Genomic DNA, 8772 nt, shown 5'->3' with positions numbered 1-8772 from the left:
CCTCCTAGTTCAGACCTTCACCACCTTTCCCTTAGATTACAGTAGCTTGGTAATTCCATTATCTTCCCTCCCCAGTTCATACTGATCTGGATCTCTGATCTTTTCACTGTTTAATTGTTTTAGTATGTGTATCCTACAGTGCCTGGCTCTTAGTAGGCATTTAATAAATGCACTGCAAATTAAATTGAAAACTGGTGCTCACTAAGAATAGTCTAACTCTTTCCTAATTCCACACTGATGCACAGTCAGTTCTCTAAATTATGTGTGAGTTCCCTCATCATATTTGTTTTTACATTCCCCTTCTTTTTCCTTTAAAGCCCCCATCCTTTCAAACCCAAGGGGAAAACCAGAGGAGCAGTGGTCGTGAATCAAATTGTCTTTGTCCAAAGTTCCCTGCTTATGCTGATCTTGTGTTTTTCTCTTGTTGATAGTGACAGCTGTTCTGCCCAAGGCAATACTGATTCATTCTCAAATTAAAACAATAAAATTTACTAACAACTATCCTAATCCTCAAATGGTGAGATCTATAAACTCTTTTCTCTTTCCCCAAACTCCCTGAAATTATTTCTTTACCTCCTTTTCCTTTTTAACTACAGGATTTAAGTACTCTTCTAAAACCGTAGGGCTTTATTTCTTCTCCCATTTGCTCCAGACTCCCTTTCTCTCAGGGATCACAAGTTTTCTTTCCTTTGCTATGGCTGTTCATTTCCATTTCAATCTTTCTTTCTTTCAATCTTTCTTTCTTTCTTTCTTTCTTTCTTCCTTTCTTTCTTTCTTTCTTTCTTTCTTTCTTTCTTTCTTTCTTTCTTTCTTTCTTTCTTTCTTTCTTTCTTTCTTTCTTTCTTTCTTTCTTTCTTCCTTCCTTCCTTCCTTCCTTCCTTCCTTCCTTCCTTCCTTCCTTTCTTTCTTTCTTTCTTTCTTTCTTTCTTTCTTTCTTTCTTTCTTTCTTTCTTTCTTTCTTTCTTTCTTTCTTTCTTTCTTTCTTTCTTTCTTTCTTTCCTTCTCCATGATGTGTTATCTGCCTGTAACTCACTGTCATTCACACCCTTAAGGTCATTGTCTTCTCCTTCCCTGAAAAGGGTTTTCTTTTGATTCATAATAGCAATTCTGTATGCTAAGGTTATAACCAAATGGTTATCCTTGACCATGAGTCATCTAAATTTTGACCTCCCTAGGGAAAGGAATTATTTCTTTTACTTCTCTTATACCTACTCCTCTCATCCCAACAATAGTTGACAAAAATGTGTGTATTAGTAGAGTAATACAATTTAATTGGTACTTTGGTAGAACCATGATTTCACCAGAGTGGAAATGCCCTCCATGAGGCTGATTGTGACTCCTTCAAGCTTCTCCATCTTGTGAAATTCTTATTCACCTTTTTCCATTTTTTCTTCCTATTACATGTTTCCAACATGCAAGGGATCTTTCTTCTGCTCCTGTTGAATCAGAGATACCTTTAACACTTGGTCTATACTTTTGTTGCCTCTCATTCTCAATATGTAGCAATAATAGTGACAATAATATGGATAACAATATCTCTTATTCACACCCAATAAGTATGTACTAAGCACCTACTATGCTCCAGGTGCTTCCATATTCCTTTTTTAACCATACATTTCCTTGCTAATGTCTTTTATGCCCCTTTTCTAGAATAAGTTATCACTGCTAAATGCACTGCAGCCTACTTTTACCCACAACAAATCTTTCCTGTACCCTTTGAGCTATTTGTCATTTTCATTCTTTCAATTTCATGGTATCTCATGAGTTGCAGTCTTACTGCAACCCCAGGAGAATACTGGTGAGAACCACATCATTGCTCATCAAAATGCAAATCTGCCACAAGGTGATGCTTTTTTCTCCCCCACCTATTGCTTTGTAGATCATCGGTCAGTGATGAGTTAGTGTTCCACTCCCTTCTGAGAAATGGGTGATGAGACGAGATTCAATGGGTTTCAAATGAGAAGAATTCAGTATTACATAAGCAGAGTCTATATGCTAGCCACATGAGAGGGGGATTTTCAGGTCTGTGCATGCACTCATAAGAGCGAGAAACAGCCTATTTTACCAAAATGAAAACAGGTACCAGAACAGCAATACCCATTTTTTTAAAAAATGTACTAGAGGGAAAAATTCAAGGGAATGATGTTATAATTTAGACCTGTGATTCCAGAGACATCTTAGACTGGAGTTGGAAATTGTCAGGAACAGGAAGGGTCAGGATCAAATGGTGAATTTAATATTATTGGCACCCAGGGCCCAAATGGCAGCCTTCCTGAAGAACTTAGATGGAGATGATGCATTCAAATTAACTAAGAGTTCACTAGAGTGCAGACTCTTATAGGACTGTGAACCTTGTGCCCCTCAGCTTTCAAGTTAGAGATCAGGATGGTCTCAGGAACAGAGGTAAAAAGTGCTTCTGTAAGAGCATCCTAGCATATTAAGGTGGGACACAAATCAGAGCTCTGGAGTGATAGAGAATGAAGGACAGTCTCTCTGGCACCAAGAGTGGGAACAGTGAATTTGATCCATGACCCCAAAACAGACTTGTGCCATTTTTCTTTTTCTTTCTTGTGCATTGGACCTGACCCTCCATACGGGTCATGCTTTAGATTTATTCAGAAACTTATTCTCCCTGAAGTTTCTTTTGTATGTGATGAGACCGTCAAGAAACCTCTATCATATTATCATAGATTTGTATGGCACCTCTGTCTTTTTGAAGAGCATTCATATACATTATCTCATTAGGCATAGACACTCAATCAGATATACAGAGTATTAATACTTATTCTCATTTGAACCTCAGGTGACTTAGCCTCAGAGAGGTAAAATGAATTACCTAAGGTTTCCCAGGAATTTAATAGCAGAGACAGGACTAGACTAAGAATAGTTAAGGAACAGAATGTGGCAGGATTCTTGCAAGGTTGGGTCATCATACCAGATGACTTCTAATATCCCCTTCAGCTTTAGTATTTTGTGATTTCCTGCCTCCTAGTCTGGTGCCTCTGTGTGTGTGTGTGTGTGTGTGTGTGTGTGTGTGTGTGTGTGTGTGTCTCTCTCTCTGTGTCTCTGTCTCTCTGTCCCTCTCTCTTTTTCTGTCAGTCTCTCTTGGTCTCTGTCTCTCTCTGTCTCTCAGAAACATTTTATTTGCGTAGAGAATTCTTAGTGTAGAATCCCTGCAGAAGGTTAATTCATCCATTACATATAGTTTTACAGTTACCTATGTCATTGAGCAGTAAAGTGATTTAATAGCCTGTATCAGATATAGAATTTGAACTCAGATCTTACCACCATCTAGCATGGTACTCTATTTACTTTGTCGTGCTGCAACTGTCTCTCTAATACCAGTTTATATTTTCCCTTGGATAGCTGCTCTGATGAGTGAAATTTGAAATCTCATTCAGGTTGTCTAAAATGATGTCAATACACTCAAATGGGAAATGAAAAGTTTCCATTCATAACAAAGTAGGGATTAGAGAAATCTTAAGGAATCGTAGGTGGGAGGGGGACCACTTAATTTAGAGCCATGCATCCTCTGGGTTCTAGTCCCAGTTCTGCCCTTGTGTGACTTATTGATCATTATGACACTTAAATCCTCTAAGCCTCAGTTTCCTCATCTGTAGAAGGGTAGGGATGAATGATCCCTAAAAGCTCTTCCAGTAAAAGTCATTATAGAGGATTTAGAAACCTGATTCATCACCACTTTGGTCATAGAATAATGAGCTTTTTCAGCCATAGCATCTTTGGAAGACTGTCTAGTAAGTCATAGAAGGGTATATATATATATATATATATATATATATATATATATATATGTGTATATATATCTGCATCAGTGGAGAGAGCATCCGTGCTGATGAAATTGCCAGTTCTTGACGTACTGAAGAAAATACTTACCTGTACTTTCTATGAAGAGATCACAGTATGCTTTTCTCATGAGATGTCAAACATTGGTACCAGCTGGCCTAATTAATCTCCCCTTTCTCTCCTTGAGGGATGGTTGTTTCTGGAATTTTGTATCATGGGGTAGTGCGACTCAGAGAAACAAGTAGGTGAATAAATATGTTAGAAATTAAACATCCCTTTCTGAAATCCAGTCTCCACTCCTCAGCCCCATCATTTGTTGATAGACACAATTAGCCACGCACAGCAAAGCATAGTGGGGTATGAATGTCAGGAGTGACTAAGAGTAAAAAACCTACTTTCCTTTATAATGTTCAATCCCATATAAAACAGGAACATTAAAGTTTTAATTGTGCTCCATTTGCAATACTTAGATAATAATGGAAAGAAGACATTTATTAGCAGGGGAGAAAAACTATATAAATTGTATCTTTTGTAGTGCATTAAGTTAAACTTCAGTCTACACTTAAAATTCATGTTATCGGGAACAACGTTTTGAAGAATAATGAAATAAGTCATTTTCCCTTATTTATGGTGCATATTAGTTCCTCTAAATCTCTGAGAAAGAGCAGCTTATACAAATGGATTTAAGTGCTTTTTCATTAGTATAAATAAAATGTTAAGTAGACTGAGGTATAGCTGTAAATACTGTAGGCTACAGTTCTTTCAGTACAACTCAAGTCCCATTTTTGAATGATGGCTGTAGTTAAAGGCTTCAGTACTTGTCTTGCATAATGGGCAAAATCAGTCTGGAAAAGTAAAATCTCATTTCTTGGAAAGCAGGTGTATGCCATAGCCAGAAGCCACAATTTTCAGGAAAACTCATCCAGATTGATACCTATGTAGACAAGTTGACTTAATGACAAACAGTTTTATTTCTCAGCCACAGTCTATGCTTACTTTTGTATCACAGGAAGATTGCCATCTTGAAATCAAGTGCTTGGAACCACAAAGGATATTTTCATGCAGAGGCTGAAGGTTAAGGACAAAGAAGGATTCCTCTGTGGTAGGGTGGTTGATCTAGGTGACCTCTGTGGTCTGTTCTTACCCTATGTTTCTATGACCTTTGACCCTATCAATAACCTTATTTATGCTTCCTAGCTTTTGTGGCTTACTTCATGACCAAACTTGAATTATACCTTTAACAAGAGACCTTCCCCATTCTCTATCACTATTAATGACTTCACTCTGGGAGTACCTTCCTTCACTATTGTACCTTTCTCACTACTGAAAGATCAGGTTTTTTGCCTCTTTATAAGTCTATCTTTTAGCACAGTGTCTGACATATGGTGAGCTCAAGAAATCCTTGTTGACTGAGTGACCTCTTGTCTTATGGCCTTTCCATTGTTGTTTTACTCGTGTAAGGTTATGGACAAGAATGTGTGAATGGATCAGAGGCTGGACTCCAGCATGTAGGGAAGACAGACCTCAATCTTGGTGCCAGCTCTGTAATCAACTACTGGAAGTCAATATGGTAGGGGATGGAAAGTGTGGTCAACTTGGAGTGTTAAACTTGCCATTTTGATTTTGGACTTGCATTTAAATCCTGGTTCTTCCACTTGTTCCATGTATTACCTTGGGCAGGTCATTTAACCCGTCTCAGTTTTGTTTTCTTACCTATAAAATAAATGAATGTGTTGGGTTAGATGACCTGTGAACTTGTTCAACACTGGTTCTATCAGTCTAGGATATATATGGCTTTAGACAAGTTGGTTTTCTTCTACAGGTCTCCATTTTCTAATGTAGAGGGCTAAGGGGAGTGCGAGTCCTGTGATCAAGGACATAGCTGAGGTGAAGCCTGTTCCCTTGGGACTTGTGCTTACTCAGACCCTGGCAAAAGCTCTCCATGACCCTGGAACCTGATATTCCTGCAGATACTGATGTTCTTTGCAGTAAGTCGCATTTGGGCCTGGGAATTCAGGAACTAGCTTCAGGAGCAGAATAAGCTTTGTTACTTGCTTCAGGTACAAAGACGTGGGTGAGTCATGGGATGGTGAAGTAATGCCATGAGATGGTTAAGTAATGGAATGAGCTCAGCCTGTACGTGATTGCGGTTGCAGACCTTAAATACCCTGACCCTCAGTTGAATAAATGGATTGCTCTCTTGCTTTCCCGCCTGCCCCAGATCTTTCTTCTCACTACTCACCGAAGCACTCTGAGGACACTGGTGGCCCACGGCATTCTAATATGTAAGAGGAAAGAGTGGTTGATCTTTAAGAAGCTTTCTAGCCCTGGAGTTCTAGAATTCTGTGAAGCATCATCACAACTAGAAAATATCTTTGATAACCTGACAACAGGTCAACTTCCCCTACAAGGAAAGCATTATCACCATTATCTTTAACAAGGAAGATTCTAAGGAGGGCTCCTGGATTTACAAACGACCCAGCGGCAGGAGAAATAGTTAAACTAACACGTGGGATGACAGTGTAGACATCCAAAAGACACTGAAAAGCTGGAGTGGTGGGCCAGATCTAATCAGACAAAATCTAACTGGAATAAACAATTTACACTTGTAAGAATAAGATGGGAGAATCAAAGTCAGGTAACAATTAAATGTAATTTTACTGTAGGCTACAATAGTTTCCATAACTAGTATGGTTTAAAATACCTCCTGTATTCTTCCCTGGCCAGATTATATTTGGAGGATTATACTCAGTGCTCATCACCATGTTTTAGGAGGATATTGATAAGCTGTAGGAAGGTTAAGTTCTTCAAAATGACTACATGTAAATGTTGAAAGAAAAAAAACCCTTGAGAAAAGACAAGTGGAAGTGGAGAACATGATAACCACATTCATATATTTGAAAGACTATCTTGCGTAAGAGAGAGTTGACCTATTCTGCTTGGCTCTAGAGGGTATAACAATGCACAAGGTGTAAAAGTTAAGGAGAACCACATTTAGACTTGGTACCAAGAAAGCAAACACACAAACAAATACATGCAAAAACCTTCCTAACAGAGATATGGAAAAGAATGAGTTCTCAGCTAGTAGTGAATTTCTTCTCTCTAGGACTGGGATGACCAGACTGAAACCATTGAGACGAGCCAACTGGTTATAGATTTAGAGCTGGGTCTTCAGAAGTCACCTTATCCAATCCCCTCATTTTACAGATTAGGAAATTGAGTCCTGGAGATACAAAGTATCTTTCTTGATGTAGCAAAGATATTGATGGAGCCAGGATTCAAACCAATATCTTTTGACTTCAAGAGTAGAAGGATATCTTCTGAGGTCCTTTCCAATTCTGAGATTCACCAATTATGTAACAGTATGCCTATTCTCCACTAAGAACAAAAATTAATAGAATAATCTCAAGTACTGATGCTCAACGGATCAGGATCCCACACTGCCTTATGGTGACAGACCCTTTGAGAGATATGGTATGGTAGAAATATGCTTACATTTGGAATCAGAAAACCCAGGTTCAGCCATGTACTGCCCAGGTGATCCTGGAAAGTAATTTACTCTCTTTGAACCTCAGTTTGCTTATATACAAAATGTAAATTTGATTGCTGAGATAGCTTTCATCCATCATGTAATTTATCCCTAATCATATTTAAGTCATCTTTAAATCTGATAAGCTGTATCTTCATTCCAGTCACTGACAAAATTATTGACCATAACAGGGCCAAGAACAGATTCCTGTGATCCTTCAATATGTATATCCCTCCAAGCTAACATTGATGCTTTAATAACCACTCCTTAGTTCTGATAATTCAACTGATCTATAATCTTCCTAAGTGTATTCTCATCAAGTATTCTCATCATCTTTGCATTTTGTCCACAAGGATGACATGAAAGAAGTTAAATTATTAGAATCTAATTTTATGGTGTCATTGCTGGAATTCAATTATGTTATTGTTGTAGTCATGTTTTGCCTTAAAATAAAAATATTTAGAACCAGGAAATACCTTAGTGATCATCCTGACCAGACACGTCTATACATGGTCCACAGGCCACAGGTAGCCCACAACACTCCCAAGTGTAACTTAAACTAGCTTAAAATGCAAATTGGAAATGTTTAACAAAATAATTAAAATACAATAAGACATAGATAATATAAATTTTTAAAGCTAAATCAACATATGACCCACATTGATCCTTATTTACAGTTCAGTGGCCCCTGTTTCTATTTGAGTTTGAAAGCAGTGATCCAGACCATACCACCTCTAATTTCATACCTAATAGAAGACCAAATAAATTATATAACTCATTCAGCATCACACAGAAACAATATAAGTGAACCATGATTCCAGCTCATACTCACTAACTCTACATCATTGAAATGTCAACAATGTCACAATTGCCTTATCCAATTCTTTTTTTTTCTGTAACATGACTCAGGAACCCTGGCTATCCTGATCTTTGCTGTGAAGACTGTTGTAGCTGTCCCTGACACTGGTTTTCAACCTCTCTGGCAATGTGACTTGACCAGAGGCATCTTGAAACTGTGATTTATGGATACACCCTGTCCCTGTCTCCCTGTTCCCTTTCCCTCTTTCTATCCTCTTGTCTTCAGACTGTTGACTTAGCCTCATTCTTCTGTACTTGACTCTTACCTTTTTTAAAAGGCATATGCATGACCTCATTGGTATTATTTTTTGAGTTGGTCTCACTTCTACATATGTTTGAGAAATGAGGCTTTTATCAGAGAAACTTGCTTCAAAATTTTTTCACAATTACTATAGCTAACCATATTTTCCTCCTTTCTATTCCTATACATTTATTCTATTGTCTCTCTCCATTCACTCTGTCACTCCTCAAAAATGTTTTGTTTTTGACTAACAATGTGCCCCCTCTCTTCTATCACCCCCCCTTATCCCCTTTCCCTCCTACTTTCCTGTAGGGTAGGATAGGTTTCCATAACCAGTTAA

At 38.1% G+C, this 8772-nt stretch overlaps 1 long non-coding RNA gene across 3 annotated transcripts; it reads right to left on the bottom strand.

Moving 5' to 3' along the window:
• Positions 1–1013: 1013 nt before the first annotated feature.
• LOC140529826 (uncharacterized) lies at positions 1014–6127 on the bottom strand. Of its 3 annotated transcripts, XR_011975689.1 has the most exons (4): positions 6047–6114; positions 4801–5517; positions 3895–4032; positions 1014–1436 (listed from the first exon to the last, which is right to left on the bottom strand). It is a non-coding gene; the product is annotated as an uncharacterized lncRNA (long non-coding RNA). The 3 variants fall into 3 exon arrangements; XR_011975690.1 differs by lacking the exon at positions 3895–4032 and having other exon boundaries at positions 1016–1436; XR_011975688.1 differs by lacking the exons at positions 1014–1436; positions 3895–4032 and having other exon boundaries at positions 4483–5517; positions 6047–6127.
• Positions 6128–8772: the final 2645 nt, after the last annotated feature.

This window comes from Notamacropus eugenii, chromosome 2, assembly GCF_028372415.1.
Source record: "Notamacropus eugenii isolate mMacEug1 chromosome 2, mMacEug1.pri_v2, whole genome shotgun sequence".
Taxonomy (NCBI): domain Eukaryota; kingdom Metazoa; phylum Chordata; class Mammalia; order Diprotodontia; family Macropodidae; genus Notamacropus; species Notamacropus eugenii.
This window is presented reverse-complemented; position numbering and strand designations above follow the sequence as displayed.